This window comes from Amblyomma maculatum, chromosome 2, assembly GCF_055883805.1.
Source record: "Amblyomma maculatum isolate TAMU_Amacu chromosome 2, ASM5588380v1, whole genome shotgun sequence".
In the NCBI taxonomy this organism is placed as follows: domain Eukaryota; kingdom Metazoa; phylum Arthropoda; class Arachnida; order Ixodida; family Ixodidae; genus Amblyomma; species Amblyomma maculatum.
Genome location: NC_139345.1, coordinates 78383811 through 78400614, shown reverse-complemented (window position 1 = coordinate 78400614; position 16804 = coordinate 78383811). Strand labels below are relative to the sequence as shown.

General features: G+C 43.1%; 1 protein-coding gene and 1 long non-coding RNA gene across 2 annotated transcripts in view; one reads left to right on the top strand and one right to left on the bottom strand.

Annotated features, from left to right (window-relative positions):
- Positions 1 to 16804, top strand: part of Epac (Exchange protein directly activated by cAMP) — a 747880-nt gene that overhangs the window by 308460 nt on the left and 422616 nt on the right. The window lies entirely within an intron of this gene.
- LOC146199075 (uncharacterized) overlaps positions 1 to 16804 on the bottom strand; it is a 58370-nt gene that overhangs the window by 3302 nt on the left and 38264 nt on the right. The gene's annotated exons all lie outside the window — the stretch shown is intronic.

The window sequence follows — 16804 nt, the reverse complement described above, 5'->3', positions numbered from 1 at the left end:
AAGTAAACTATTAATCACTATATACGCCTGAATAAAACAAATGGAAGACGCAGTATCAATGGTAGAAAGACATTTGTTTTAGGAGCCTCTGAAACTTGTTAATGGTGCTCTCTCGTGTTATACGAGATTGCAGATTATTCCAGTCGACTATTGTACCAGAAAGAAGTAGCCCGGTATGAACTGCGTTCAACTTTGAGAAATCGCGTTCTCGGTAGTGTGCGCGTGTGTTGTGTATCTTCTCTTGTGTTTGTGTTTGTTTGCGCCATATATCTGAATTCGATGCATTGTTTCTTATGGTTGAAAGAAATCATCATGATGCAAATCATAGCGATAAAGTTTATGCAAGAGAGCGCGGCGTGAAATGTTACGACGATGTGAAGAAGTATCAAGTTTGGCGCTCACCCTCAGTGCTTTGACGCTGGTATGCTAAGAGAATAATCCGACAAGATGAATCTGAGAGCACGGTTTTGCAATTCTTCTAACTTGTTTATAGACCAGACTTTTTTACCCTCGCACACAGACTGCTAGCGCTCTCCTACTCTCTGCTAGCGCTCTCCTACTCTCGACGCCAGGTGTCATCTTTCGCGCGAGTGCGGCTCGGGGTCTACGGGTCGCGCAGGCGCCTCGAGTTTAATACGTTTTCGTGGGCAGACATTCTTCAATTATTTGGTTAACGCACTCTGCCATTTATGCATGTAGTTACGTTCTGAGCATCGTTTCCCCTCTTCTAGAGAATACGGTAGCAATTTGAGGCTGACTGTTTCCTCGTTTACGCGGTATCCGAGGGTAGTCTACCATGCAGGTTAGGAACTGGAAATCACAGTTTATGTATTAGCAGTGATGCACTGACGTGTTTTTTTTTTTTTTTTTTTTTTTGCGGCTGCCCTTTACTTATGAAAAACGTCCTTTTTTTTAATTCTTGATTCTGCAAAGAGATGCATTTTGTATCATCTGATTGTAACTGGCCACAGTACAAGCGCTTGTACTGTGGCTTTCTTTTATCTTGTCCTTTGTCTTTGTGTTCGCGCTGTTTATATAAATAATGCACTGACTTTTTTTTTGCTTTTTCTAGCGGCTGCTCTTTACTTATGAAAAACGTACGTTTTTTTTTATTCTTGATTCTGCAAAAACATGCATATTTTGTATCATCTGATTGTAACTGGATCGCTGAGCTTCGCGCTGAATGTTGCTAAGGCAAAGCGGTCACGTTTTCGGTCATCAGTGGGCATTCTTTCACAGTTTCTTTAAGGGAATATAAGCACGATGGCCAGTAATACAAGCTGTTATTTCCGTATTTCAGAGAGAGATCGGCGTGGAAAACGGTTGAGCGCAGTAAGTATCCGCCTGAGACGCAACAATGAAGCAAACACGATTTTAATACAGGCTGTGTGACGCTGGTCCAAACGGCTGCGCAGCGTTTTCATACATTCCAATTGCTTCGAGATAAAGTTTACTCGTCTTCTGGCTGCAGAAGTCACGAGACCTCTCTACTCTGTCAGGAATTATTCAAGATTTATTACAAATAGGGAAACGGTGCTGTGCCCCACAGTTGTGGCTCAGTGAGTAGGACTCTTTATTACTGAGCCCGAAAACGTAGATGCTACCACGGCAGCTACCGCCGCGCTTTGATGAGATGAAACGGAAGGCGCCCGTGTAGTGTGTGTCAGCGCCCGTTTAAGAGCCCCAGCTGGTCGAAATTCCCGGAGCCCTCCCCTGAGGCGTGCATCATAGCCGATGTCATTTTAGGATGTGAATGCTAAACTTCATATACCATATGTATACTCAGCTATGCTCCAGCTAGCATTCCTTTGCTCCTTCGTTCTCTGACATGTACCACTATATACATGCCGCATTTAAAAATGAGTATCATGCGTTACATGCAGGCGCAATAGTTTAATAGGCACTATAAATTAATCCAGGCATAAAAACGATCCTAATGCGGCAGTGTTTATAAATAATAATGAAAAAAAGACTTGCTCGCTGTTACCTTGGCACCACAGATGAGCACAAATCGATAACTGTTTTTATTCGACTGGTGCTCCATCCGCAGGGGACAACACAGCCTAATTGGTGAGGTTCGCTATGGCTAGCTGGAAGCATGAAGAGCGCTTTGGAACTGGCCAAAATTATATATGAGCCGGGCACATACGAATAATGCTCGCAGTTGTTTAAAAATGGTTTTTCTTTGCGGCTGTAGGGTACCGAAACAGCAGCACTGCATGCAGCTGCGGAGATCTCCAGCCCGGCATTCGCAAAGGAAGCGCCCGCGCGGCGGTGCGCCAGTCGGCAGAAAATGGCCGCACCCAAGAACGACTAAAAAATCTGGTCATGGTTAGTCCGATGATAAATACTTCTGTGGTTTATTTTGAAGACGCGGCTATACGCTGCAGCGCCTAAGCACAAAACCTACGACTGCGTCTAATGCTACATATATGGAAGAACTAAGCGAAGCCGTCAAGCCGCCACGGCTGGCATAGTGCGCATGCTGTTTTTCGCATCAAGACCGGAATCTGCAGTTCTTCGCCGAAAAGCCACGGTCCATAAGGTCGCGTAACTAAGGCCTGATGGTTGCTGCATGCAGGTATTGGCATACAACCGCATGCCAGTGAGGATATGTTTTATAATAAAAGGCACATATTAAGATATTATTTATTAACACGGTATCACAGTGTGTGTACGCGAACGAGGCTCTAGATGTGGAGCCATTAACACAGCCACTTATACATTTTTGTCTCCCCCCTTCCCCCCCCCCCCCTTCTTTCTTTTTTTTTTTCTTGCAAGGCGCAACTTTTCATGGGACAACACGAAAATGGGAATGCAAATGATGTCGGCGAACTGTCAGATTATCCGCGAGACAATTACTTTTGCTCCCAAATCTCACTGTTGTCTTCAACACAAAATTTACAGGAATGTGCCGGCCTTTCGTGCAGGCGTCAAGCTCGTTGATAGTTTCACTGCTACAATAAGTGTCAGTGTGAACGCCCCTCAGCACTCAAGTGCCCTTCACGCCTATGTGGCTTGCAAACTGAAAAATTCAAAGCGCTTGCTTGCTTTTCTTTTTTATTTACTGGTTTCTTCTCCCCAAAACTTAGTTTCCAGACAGGGCCCAGTAAAGCGTTATTATTGGAAACTGTGAGTGTTGTCGCGCGTGTTGTCGCCGTGAAAGCCTCTCCTTTTGTAAGCATTAGCGAACTGCAAGAATAGCTTGCTTCTTGCGATCACGCACGCGAAGGAAAGCGTAACAGCAGTCAGACGAGATTGCGCTATGTCCAAGGCATTTATATGTCGTGGATTACACTTCTAGTTTCTAAAGCTAGACAACAAATAACTGGAAAATTTGTACAACTTTTGTCGCGCAGCTTCCTTTCGCACACGTTAATGAATGCTGATTAAGCGCTTAGGGAATAAATGCACTAAACGTATTAGGTAAATGGGAAGCGCTGTCTACTCGTGTTGCTCATTGCAAATAAAGAGACAGTTTGTATTAGGCAGCATTTAAATCTTGAGCCACTGTTCAGAATATCGACACTCCACTTCCCCTTCCAGGTCACCTAGAAATATATGAACTACCCAAATCAGCGCGACCAATGAATTTTAAAAAATGATTGGTAGTCCTTTATAAGAATGCGAAAAATATGTTTGCTCAATCATTTTTCGTGTGCAACTATGGAAGAGCAGTGGAAGAATTGTTTCACTGAGTTTTGTACAAGTTTGAAAAACGCCATTGAAGACTTTTACAGTACTTGAGCGAACTACAACGTCGTGGCTTTAGCTGGTATGTGATGATGAACGAAAACACAACTCCTTTCTCTCATATTTCCTGCAGCCTATAGCGATTCAATAGAGCGTATTTTTTTCTTGACAGTATGTTTTTAACACTTTCGCAGCTAACAACACAACTAATATCTTAAAACCAAAGCGCGGATCGAATTCCTAATAATGCCGACTGCTTGGCTAGTTGGCGCATTCTAAGTACAGGAAACGTTCCACAGCACTAAAAAGAAGGCGAGCAAAGAGAAAATAACAGGACGTTGGTTTACCTTTCACTAGTTTTTCTTCTGCGAGAAAAGTAAAAGTGATAATTTTCCGCTCTGTTTGCGTGCTCGTCTTTTCTTTTATCGCTTTAGAACTTTTCTTTCATTTAGAATGCAGCACCTTGAATAACAGTCGGTTTATTCGAATACATTTCTTCTTCTGTAGGCTCTTTTCATCTTCCTTCAGCAAACATTCATCCCCATCTACTCTCTGTAGCATTTTCCTCGCTACCTGCGATGCAAAGTTGATCGTATTTTGTAGCAAGCATGGACGTACACCTCCATATGGCAGTGCTCTCTTTGGTGTTACATTTCCTTATGTAGGACATGTAAAACGCATTTGCAGGGCCAGAACTTTGATGACAAGTTAGGATACTGCAAGACTGTCTACGTGCCAAGATCCCGAAGGCTTGTCCTGTCGAAAGTGGCGCTCCTATAAGCGCTTAGCTGCTCAGAGGACGGAGTCTCTGTGGATATGCACCGTCAGTCAAGTGCCGCCCTAAGAGCACGGCAAAACAAAACACCCTCTGAACCAAGAAAGAAACCTTAAGCAACAGGAAGTACACAACTTCCCCACGGTATAGCAGGCATGCTGAAGAAAGGCCCAAAATTCTGCGTGCAGCTTTGCGTCCCTTTCGTGATATTGTGGCCATCAACAGGCGTCTGGCGGAGAAGACGGATCCTGAAAACAAAGATGGTGTCGACAGTGTGCAAAAAAAAAAAGAAAACAGCTATCACTGTTGTTATTCGACCACAAAAAAATGGCTACTGGAAATGTTGTTTCTTTTTTAAAAGAAAATGTGGGGGGGACCCTTGTATTTTAAAAGCTGACAAGCAGGATGTCTTTCGAACATGCTTAGGATATTTGACAACGAAAAGGCCATGCAAGCTGTGTGTGTGTGTGTGTGTGTGTGTGTGTGTGTGTGTGTGTGTGTGTGTGTGTGTGTGTGTGTGTGTGTGTGTGTGTGTGTGTGTGTGTGTGTGTGTGTGTGTGTGTGTGTGTGTGTGTGTGTGTGTGTGTGTGTGTGTGTGTGTGTGTGTGTGTGTGTGTGTGTGTGTGTGTGTGTGTGTGTGTGTGTGTGTGTGTGTGTGTGTGTGTGTGTGTGCACGTGTGTGTGTGTGTGTGTGTGTGTGTGTGTGTGTGTGTGTGTGTGTGTGTGTGTGTGTGTGTGTGTGTGTGTGCACGTGTGTGTACGTGTGTGTGTGTGTACGTGTGTGCACGTGTGTGTACGTGTGCGTGTGTGCGTGCGTGTGTGTGTGTCAAAGCTAGAACTAAACGCGTTAAAAGCTGCGCAGTTGATTTGTACACATTATTCAGTCCTGTCAAACTGGCGAAATCCATCCACGATTCCGAATGCAACACTCTGAAGGTCATTTTCGCCGCTTCGACTCACAAGCCTGATGTGCCATCGAGCTTGTGAATCACGGCAGCATGCTGTCACCAGCAAGTTGTCACCAGCCGGTTGGCACCAGCAGGTTGTCAAATGGCAGCAGGTTGTCAGTAGTTTCCTGCTTAGACAGTTAAAAGCGTTGACAGAAGCAAATCCTTTTTAAGTGATAGCTTCACTACAGGAGGTCTCCGTCCGAAATGTAGGCAAAAACGTCCCAGAAGGTAAGGCCCCGGAAAAAACGTCGCCGGAAGAAAAGGCCCCTGTGGGAGCGGGCCCTGGGGAACAAACGTCCTCAGACAAAAAAATTGCTGCAAGAATTGATTGTTTTGGAACTCACTTAACAAAATGTTGCATGGTTCCCAGCTCGTTAGCTCTTTAGACACTAATAAGACAGGACTCATCTTCTAGGTATATGTGGTAGTTATTTTTTTAATATATACCCCATAAAAGCTGCATACATTTCTTGCAAATAGCATTGAAGTAAATTGCATCATACCCTTCCAGAACATAGCTGTTATGAACATCAAAATGCTCATGGCCCCCTTGGTCTGCTTTTATCGTTTTTAACAATCGGCTGCATTTACAGTGCAGGGCATATGCACTGGGTCCTTTGTCGCTGCTGTTTCATGCAGCTTTTTGCTTCGGACAATTTCTGTCTTTAGCTTAGCTTTTCACTCCGAAAAAGTACACAAGGTCTCTAGATATATTGATGACGTGTCAATATTTCTGAGAAAAAAGAACGACTGGCTTTATGGTGAAACCATAAATCAAGTCCTATATATATAAAAGATTTTCAAACTGGCGAAAAGAGTTTACTATTTACATTGGAACTTTCGGATCATGATTGCCCACAGTTTTGAAACCTAACTCTTAAATTACCGCACGTAGGCTGGTGCTATGGGCCCACAGTTTAAAAGGATGCAGTTCCTTGCGATTAGGCACATTCCAAGACAATCAAGTGAGCAATCGCGAAAAAATCGCTACAGTGTTCTTTGCAGAAATTCAGCTGCCACACGATGAATGAGATCTTTAAAAACCAGCTTGTGGGGCTCCGATCAGCGGGCTATCAGGAACACATGGTAGTGGCTGTGACGGAGTCCCTGTTAAAAAAAGAATACAGGGACTGTAAGCAGGTAAGCAAACATCAATGGAAGGTCGCGACCGGACATGTTCGCACCTCACCTTCACAAAGTGGCGGATAACTTGAAGGAGGTCTCCAGCAAACACAGCGTCAGATCAGCTTTTTATACTCCCTCCCCCTCCTTCTTCCCGCCTTCTGAAGTGATAAACGCCCCATCGGCTGCTTTAAGAAGCATGATAAGCCACACATGGAATGTGCCATCGGTGTAATTTATGAAATCCCCTAACATGTGGGCAGGTTTACATCGGCCAAACCAACTGATGCGTGAATGCTTATCATTTTCCAGGAGAGCACAAGCGATCCATGAAGAATAGTCTGCATTTGCATCTACCCGCATACTGCCGATTTTTTTTTTTTTTTCAAACTAAAGTGTGAGCTATGGCTGAAACAAATAAGAATCCTAAGCAGGAGCAAGGACACACTCGCTCATTAATTGATCGAAGCTTCTTTTATCAAAAGGCTGGTTTCAGTCCACTTCACTGATACCTCGGTATCTCCGTGTGCGGCTTGCATCTGATACCTCGGCGTCTCTTTTTAGTGGCGAAAGTCTTCAGCTAAGTGTGAGCTCCAAAGTGAGGTTCATATGCTTGCTAGAAGTGTTAAGTCGTTTAAGGTCATCTACATCGCCAATGTTTGGCAAACGCGTTGAAAGCTTTCGCTCTTACTCCCCTCAAGAAAATAAAACCAGGAGGAGTTCAGCGCCCGTCCTGTCTTTTTTTATCTGTGTGCTCGTCTTTTTTTTTTTCTTTTTTTAGCGTGAGGAAACTTTTCCTGTATCTATTATTTTGCTGGCATTGGCGTTCACACGACTCGAGAAGCACGGTCGTGACCGATGATGTAATGAATGTTTCAGGATAGTCGAGAGGTTGAAGACGTCACAGCGTAGCGTGATGTAGCCGAGCGCTGATTGATGGAGAGGGTATGACGTCACGGTACCACGCGACTTGGCTGAAATGGCTGGTGCTTTGGCAGGTGGCAGTTGGAAGGTGCACTCGTCACGTGACGTTATGTAGCAGAGGCGGGTTCGGCGGCGGTTGACGGGTACGCTGGGGTCATGAGCAGAAATGCTTATACAGCGCCCGCGTGCTAAGTTGGAATAGAGGCGGAATCAACGCCTCCTGTTCGCATACAGCTGAACAAAAATCCGAAATCACTAGGTCGGATAGAGATCCTACTACAAGTACTAAGAGACAAAAAAAAAACGCAACAATGAGAACGTCTGCTTGCAATGGCAAAAACATACAGCAGCAGCTATAAAGGTTGGTTGGTTGGTTTGTGGAGTTTAACGCCCCAGAGCAACTCAGGCTATGAGAGATGCCGTAGTGGAGGACTCCGGAAATTTCGACCACACGGGGTTCTTTAACGTGCACTGACATCGCACAACACACGGGCACCTTGCTTTTCGCCTCCATCGAAAACTGCCGCCGAGGCCGGGATTCGATCCCGCGTCCTTGGGAACAGTAGCAGCAGCAGCTATAAAGGTCACGCCACGCCGGAGTGAACGACAAAAAAAAAAAACAACTCGGAGTGACTGGGAATTTACAGCAGCCAGTATACCAGACATGCTTTCGAGTACTTCTACAGGAGGGCGGCTTTACCCAGCCGCATCACTAGGAAAATCGAGGAAATTATGTCGTCAACGAAGGAGTGCCACCAGCAGCAGGCGAGCAGGTCGAACTGCAATGACAGAAACATGTACCAGCAACATTGATTCTAATTTTGTGGCATTGCACATTTAAGAAGACTTAGGCATTCATATAATTATATTCGATTTCATACAAGAAATATTAAAATCACCAGAAGCCTGTTAGCGAGTTGCCCTTTGTTTTGACCTGTGTAACTTGAACAATTTATCTCCAAACAAAATGCAGAAATTTCACCAAGATTATTGCCTTACGACGGAGATACGTACTCTCCAAGGAAATTATATATGTATAGAACTTCTGGAGTGTAAGTGGCACCCTAAAAGTGCAGCCAGCGTCCGCCATCTTGAGAGGAGCAGAAACGGCGTTGTGCCGAATATTCGTTCCATACAAAAGTCGCATGTGTGGCACTAAACTGTTTCACATTTGTCTGAAAACCTTTAGTGTTTTGTATCAACTAGAAAAAGACAACACTGATGTTTGGATTCATTGCTATTGATGTATTGATCCATCTTGGGAAGCGATCGCATCGCGATAAAAACAGAAAAAAAACGAGGAGCCCGTACTTCTGTGTTCGTGTTGTCATTTTTTTATTCTTTTGTGTGTGATCGCTTTACAAAAAAAGAGAAAATTTGCCGCCAAATTTTCTTCAATGTGAAATTTTATATAATCTCCTTGGTCCTTGCATGCTATGGAAATTTATCGCATGCTTATCAAAGACCTATAATTATTCTTCTTTCAGCGTACCTCTTCTACCTGTTTTGTGTAGCTCATTATGTGTGCAACATGATGCTACTGCGACTTTCAGTATAGAAGCCAATCTTTCATCTTACGGTCATATTCGAATAGTAACGGTTCACAGCATTATCATTTCAGCTCAAATGATCACGGCTGCGTTTCAAGAGGCTTTGTGTTCAACATCACTTTATGCTTGTTCGAAACACTGGAGTGCCCTTTGGAAAACATGTTTTAATTGAAAGCGTTCTTTCAGCTGTGACGCTAACACAATTCAGGCTACGTACAAGTAATTACAGTGTGTTTCTAACAGAAACGATGCAAAATCTTAAAAGCGTATGTTTCTCAAAAAATAAGCAACAAAAGTTTTGAAAAAAAAAAAAGGACTTTTCTTCACCAGGAACCTAATCTGCAATTGAGATATTTAAAACAAATCTTGTTACTATGCTCACAATCATGTCGTTCCTGTGTTACAAAGCAGTGCACGCAGACATGAATAGTCCCCCAACATGACTCTTAAGGGCCTGGTGTAAAATATTTCGCAAGTAAAAACGAGTCATTGTGCCATTAACTGATTTTCTCGTCCTTTTCCAAAATGCACAGCGTGAAAGGTTCAAGTAGTCACAGGAAGCAAAAAGCGAAAGATTGCTATCTTGCACTGATTGACTCATTCAACTGTACGTGTGCGAGTGTGCAGCTGCGTTCTCAACCTTACAGCGGTCTCATTAGGGAAATGTTCAGAGCGGTGAAAAAGCACCAAAACAATATAAAAGGAACGCGCTTCCAGGAACTGGCCCGCTTTTTACATCGTCAGAGGACTTGTTGACGTTCCCAAGCTCAGCGCAGTTAACTTCATGGATCCGCGAGGACGACACCAGGGCCGACTTTTGGCGGTTAAGCAGGGCGCTTCTGACATTTTAACGCGCAACGTACGTTTTGACCTTTACCACTGGAGCATCTGCTGCTTCGAAGATCCCAGGCTAGTTGCTTTACATTTACTGCCACGCGGTTCCTCTAGTTTGTAATAGCGATATTGGCATGGCAACGCGTTCAGTTAAGACAAACTAAATTTCTAATAAGATGCATTTATAAGCTCCTAATTGTTATTTTTTTTTTACCTCTACGTTTGCAGCCCTTGTTCTTATCCAGCGCTTCTGAGTAAAAGGCCTGAGTAGTCAATAACTTTGACGATGGATAAATATGGACAAAGTGACAGGAAAGCCTCTCCCCCCTCCACCGACAGAAAACGGTGTATAGAAACAAGCACAAAGTGAAATGACTGTAGCGTATTCGGCTATTTGGGAATGGCAGGCCGCGAATGGGGAGACGCCCAGGCTTCCAATTGGCCAGAAGGGCAGCATAATATCTAGTTGTAAACTCTGAGCACCCAATGGGCTATTTGTCATGGAAAAAATGCATGTACTACTTTCCCAGGACAAAAGTATTTCTGGTTAGACTGAGGGGCACAACGCGAGGAGTGTACAGTCCCTTCAGGAAAGACTTCGTAATCCATGGCACGAACACGGCAAAGGACCCAATAGGAGCGATTCGTTGCTGAGAACATATACAAACGGTGCACTGCACTTGCATTATGGCAGAAAAGGAATTGATGCTACCTGTCGACAACAGAATTTCCCTGAAGAGAGAACTAGGTTGTCGGCAGAAGGTTGCGTAATCGTACTTCTTGCGAAATGCTGCTCGATAACCTTCCCACATATTCAGACATTCAATGGATAAGAAGGGCAAAATAAATGTCTGGTTTTATAACCGCAATTTACGACCCTGCAAGCGCTGTTTCAGCTGCACGTGCCCCGCTGCCTATTCCGCGGTCGTGCTCTCCGTCTTTCTTTGAGGATATGCAAGGTTTCTTAGCGTTATGTGTTTGTGTCCTCCATATAAAACGTGATTAAAACCAGATAGCTTTCTGGGGCAATGCCATAAACTATGTTATTTATGGCCTATATTTATTATCTATTGTTGGACTATTACAATTAAAATTGCTGTCCCGAACGTCCTTTTTTTTTTTTTTTTTTTTGCTATTCAGCATTGATTCAGCGTCGTTATTCACTATCTCTAAAAAAAGTAACATTGCCTGTAATGTGGTCAATTTATTCTTTACGCTGTGCAGTCATTCCTACACAGTCTTCCTTTAATGCTTGTTTTTGTCATGTAACCATATTGAATCTTGTTACTACGGCTCTTCATGTCATGGGTTTGAATCGTTTTGGTACTGAGAAAATGAATTGTCTCGTAACATGCAGCAAAAAAACTTACGGTTCATTCCAATTGTTAGATATATCAGTGAAGTTCCTGACGTCACGAAAAAAATATTCGGGACTACCTGAATAATTTGAATCTGCGATTCCAAAAAGCTGTGTGCACACATAAATGTCAATTCCGGAATCTCTTTTTTTTTATCTCCTTACACTTAGCTGAAACGTTTATGCTACGCTTACTTCGGTGTTCTGGTCCTTTGCGCCAAATTTTGCCGCAGGGATCTGGTTTGTTTCAAGATAAAATTTGTTTTAAATTTCCCATTTTGTGACTTTCCTAGTCGTGACGGCAGTGGACGCAAGGCATTCAAAATTTACTCTATGAGCAGGAGTACAAAATTTTCATTTCACATTTGCTCATTTCACGCAAGTAACGACCAAAGCTACCGCTAAGAGTCGCCAGTTTAGCCAAACAAGGTGCATAATACAAGTTTCCCGAGAAGTACACGTGAATTAAAGGTCACGTATACATGTCATTGCCTTAAGGTAAAGGTAGACGCAGCAGATTAGAATGAAGATGGGTACGTGGTAGCAGCGCCGTTGGTGGCGAGGGCAGTCCAGTACACGGTAGTGCGGGGAAGGGAGGTGGCGGGGGAAAGGAAGGAACCTGAAAATGTTGCAGTACAAGATAGAGGTTGGACAATCTTAAACAGGTGTGCAGTGGAGTGATAATTGCGGGTCGAATGTGCGATGCAAGGTGTTTTATTCAGAGCGCTGTGGAAAACGTTTTGAAGCAAACAAAGGATTGCGATGCGGCGGCGAGTTTCAAGGCTTTCTATACAGGAAAGATTCTTCATAGCTGAAACGCTTAGGGGTATGCGAAGAGAATGGCGCGGTTTTGAACTGATTCGAGTGAAGTTTTAAGGTAAATTTAGTAAGGGCTCCAACAGTGCGACATTTGACGTGCTGTTGAGACGTCATTGCTTCGTCGGCACTCATTTTTGGCTTCGGTTTCCTGGTTGATGCTTTTTTAACACGCTTTTATGAGGCATTTTTAAAACAGTTCCTTTTTTTTTTTTGTGTCGTGCAGAGGGGGGAATCTATGATGTATGGTTCGGTTACCAACTCAAATTGTCGAAAATATTCCCGGAGTTGGCATCTAATCTCCAACTTTACGGGTATGACTAGAAAGCTTTAGTGAATAACTTGCGGATCCTCATCCACGTGCATGCTCTTTCCGACTCGTTCAATCACTGATCTTTTAACCTATGCCACCAGTGTCCCATGCATATTGATTACGCTACCGCGAAGCCTGAGTTGGAGCGCCTGCCAAATTAGCCATGTCATATGGTCTAATGATGTCACACAACATGACATCCAGTCAGAACATGGCCATGTCACATGCCAACTACCCGCTGCCAGCATTATTCCTGCAATTTGTTCTTCACAATGCCACGTTAAAGAACCCCAGGTGGTCGAAATTTCCGGAGTCCTCCACTACGGTGTCTCTCATAGCATGAGTCGCTTTGGGACGTTAAACTCCACAAACCTACCAACCAATGCCAAGAACGCCGATGTCGGATTCTCTGCCGAACAGTGTATTTAACGCTATCACGTTAAAACAGTAACTTCCCCATGTGGTCGAAATTGATCTGAAGTCTTCCACTATACGGCTCTTCTTTCTCTCTTTCCACTTTCGTTCCCACTATCTTCTCCTCTCTTTACGGCGAGGGTCAGGTGTTCGCAGAAACAAGTGGGACAGATACTGCACCTTTCCTTTCCCGTGAACAAATTATTATTATTATTATTATTATTATTATTATTATTATTATTATTATTATTATTATTATTATTATTATTATTATTATTATTATTATTATTATTATTATTATTATTATTATTATTATTATTATTATTATTAGCCTTAAATTGTATTTACTTCACTTTTTGCTTTTTCTCCGGTTCAATGCTGTCTGTATCGTGAACTACTTTTTATCCGTTTCTTACTTATATTTCAACTTTAAACTTTATATTCGAATCTTACTGCCCCTTGTTCAATTTTACTTCTTTATTGTATTATTCTGTATTTCTAGCCTGTGTTTTAAGTACCATGCACTTGTTGCGCCTGGAATGGTTGTTTATTTTATGTATATTTCTATATTACTATAATCAATGTCAGTTATTTGTTGTTGTTTTTTTTTTCTCTTCTATCTACCTTTTTTTTTTTTTTCTTTATTTCCTGGTGTGCTAAAAAATTCTCTCTCTGTGTATATAAGTGATGCTACTCATTGTTTGCTTACTTTCCGTGATACTTTTCGTCTCAGTTTCATTTCATGTATTATTTATTTCTTTTTTTTGTGTTCTCTCTGTGTGTGTAAACATGTTTGTGCTTTTTCATTTTTGTTTCTTTTTTTTATTTGTGCTGCAGCACAAAGACCACATGGTTGTTCCTGCGCACATTAAATAAAGATTGATTATTATTATTATTATTATTATTATTATTATTATTATTATTATTATTATTATTATTATTATTATTATTATTATTATTATTATTATTATTATTATTATTATTATTATTATTATTATTATTATTATTATTATTATTATTATTATTATTATTATTATTATCGCTGTTGTTCCCTCCAGAGCCTGTTCAAGCGTGTGAAATTTGTAGCTATACTGAACCGTAAACTCAGATTAACGAATTAGTATAGGTGGTTGCCAGCGTCACTGTGCTTGAGGCATGCCAGTGCGCTTTATAACGCCGCTGTAAATTATTCAAGCCAAGAAGCGACCTCCAAGGAAGTCTAGATCTATAAGAGACGCTTTCGCGGCAGTTCAACTCATTTTTACCGCTGCAACATAACTAAATAAGTTAAAAAGAACCGAATATACACGTGTGCTGATAATATGAGAAACTTCGAGCAGATGAGGTGGCCGCCGTCGGCATTAGACCAGGCTCATTAGAAAGATAGATGGAGAACTTGTTTTTACTGCAATGGGCGTGGTTAGGCTGATGATGATTATCGCGATTATAATGGCGTTGATGAACAAGATTGCCGTCTGTTATCCTTGTAGGCTCTGTCAGGATTTAACACCTCTTCGAAAACGAAACCAAACAAAGCCCTACATGACTACTTTCCTAGTAAGGAAAGTAAATTCCAGGCCTCACACACTTGCATACAATTTAACGCAATTCTACCTAGAATTTTTCTACACTACAATTGGCCTGATTTACGAACTTCAATATCTTCTACCCATCCGCTTCAAGAAGCAGCTGTTTTAGTCACTTCCTCACTCATATTTCATATACTTCTTTTATTCTGGGGCACTTGTCGAACTGACATAAAAAATTGCTAGCTCTTCAACATAGAGCAGTTGATTAATTGGAACCTCCAGAACCTGTATCAGCATAGAGACCTAGTGGAGCAATTCGCTATATCACTTGCTTAGTTTAGTTTAGTTTGCGGGGCTTAACGTCCCAAAGCGACTCAGGCTGTGAGAGACGCCGTAGTGGAGGACTCCGGAAATTGCGACCACCTGGGAGTGGTGGTTCTTTACCGTGCACTGACATCGCGCAGTACACTGGCGCCTTGCTTCTCGCCTCCATCGAAAAGCGGCCGCGGAGGCCGGGATTCGATCGCCATTTCTTGGGAACAGTACTCGAGCGCCGTAACCACTGCGCCACCCCGGCGGGGTGCTATATCACTTGTTAGAAACTCCTTTAATCTTAAGCTATGGCTTTGAGTCTTCATAAAAATATCAGAAAACTACAACTTAAAAAAAAAAAGTGGCCTTAGCAAGGATACTGCTCATTTTTTTCCGGCACGCCTCACTTTAAGTAAAACGTCCACGTACGATACATGGAAGGGAAACAATAGATTATCAAATTATACTGATCTGTGACGTCCACTCTCAACTTATTGATACAGTGCGATAGCTAAAGCAGCGCCTAAATTCAAACATGAATTTTCAACCTCATGTTCAAGTTCAAGACAACTTTATTACCGTCGATGTAAAGGCCCCTCCGCTCCCTCAGTAAGAACCTAGGGTGCCTCCAAGGGAGAGGGAGCCCCAAAGAGGAACGTATTTTGCAAAGCGTCCCGAGCCTGAAAGATTGCTCGAACTTGCTGCTGCGCAGCCCGACTCCAGAGGAGGGAAACCCAGGTTTCTTTCTCTGTGATTCCACCATACGGTGATTAAAAGGTCGGAAATTTCGTACTGTACTGCTCTCCGCCCTTTATATCACTGTTCATAAAACTGCGTCCAGTGTAAATTTCAGACTGTCCTGCTCTTCGTATAAGTGAAATTTTCTGCCTTTATATCACTGCATGCTTGATTTGGACTACACGCCTTTTTTTTCCCCCTTCCTCAATGCTCTTTTTTTTTTTACACCTAGCATTGTTATTCACTGTCTTCACAATTTATTGTTTGCGTGTTGCTCAGTGTAACCAACCAAATCCCTCAAAATAGCAGCTGTGAATTGCAAAATGTATTTTTCTTATATACATTTAGTTCATATTTAACGTTAAGCACATTGTTCTCACTTTTGTTGTAAAAGTGCTGACGTCGCCACTGCCGCTACATCTTCGTAGCCATCTGAGGTCAGGGCCCTGTTAAAAGGATATGTTCCCTTCTTTTCATGTGCCGCGGGCAAGAATTCTGTTTTACCTGAATTCTGATTTAAATAAAAAATAAATTAAAAACATTTCGGAGTTTTATTAGAGCTGTAAAACAGAGAACAAAATTTGAAACTTTCATGGAAACAGCAAAGAAGTTGGGGGACACTTAAACCCCGCCTCAGAACGTATGACATGATAGGTCCCGCGTGCGGTTCCACTTGTGCAGGCAGACATGGACATTCTGTCTCACGATCATGATGGGAAATCGCACGCCGCGTACATATAATTGCGATCCATAGCGCACCCTTGCGACGGTTTCAGAGTGGGCGGTTTCCACAGTGGCAGACTGCTCTGCTTCTCCCTCCATGTCAACTAAAGTATTCTAGTTCACTATAATGTCAACAGAGAGATTGCCACATTTTCATAAAACACCCCAGCTGCCAACTGCCGCCTCGCCCTCCGCGGAGACGTAGCCCTTCCTTGCACCTCAATGAAATCGCACTGTAGTGTGCCTCCATTGAGCGACCGTGCACCGAACATCGGCATAGCACGTGGCACCTGACGCCCACTCTGTTATCTCCGTCCGGAATGGTGCACCTCGGAATTTTGAAGCGAAAGCTTCATTACGCTACCTCGGACAACCGCCACGGGCCTTGATGTTGTTGTTGTGGCTGTAGGAAGAAGGAAAACAAAATGCACGGGCCTGCTACTGGCTCTGTAGCTGAGCCACCTCCGCTGCCTCGTGCAAACAGAAGAGAAAAAAGAGAAGAAAAAAAAGAAGAGGGAAAGAAAGACGCGCGCCGCAACAACGGCCGTCGTCCACCACCACCAAAGCGGTGGCGGGTGCAATCGCGGCCTGCAACAGATAAACATTCGGTGGCTGGCATGCCCCCGCCGCGAGCGGTGTTGGCCCACCGTCCCAACCCCTTAGGGCCAGGAACTGCCACTTCGTCGGGCCTTGAAATTTTCACCTTGAAGTGACCAAGACAGATACTGCGCTTGTGCTTTCTTATAAACCAATT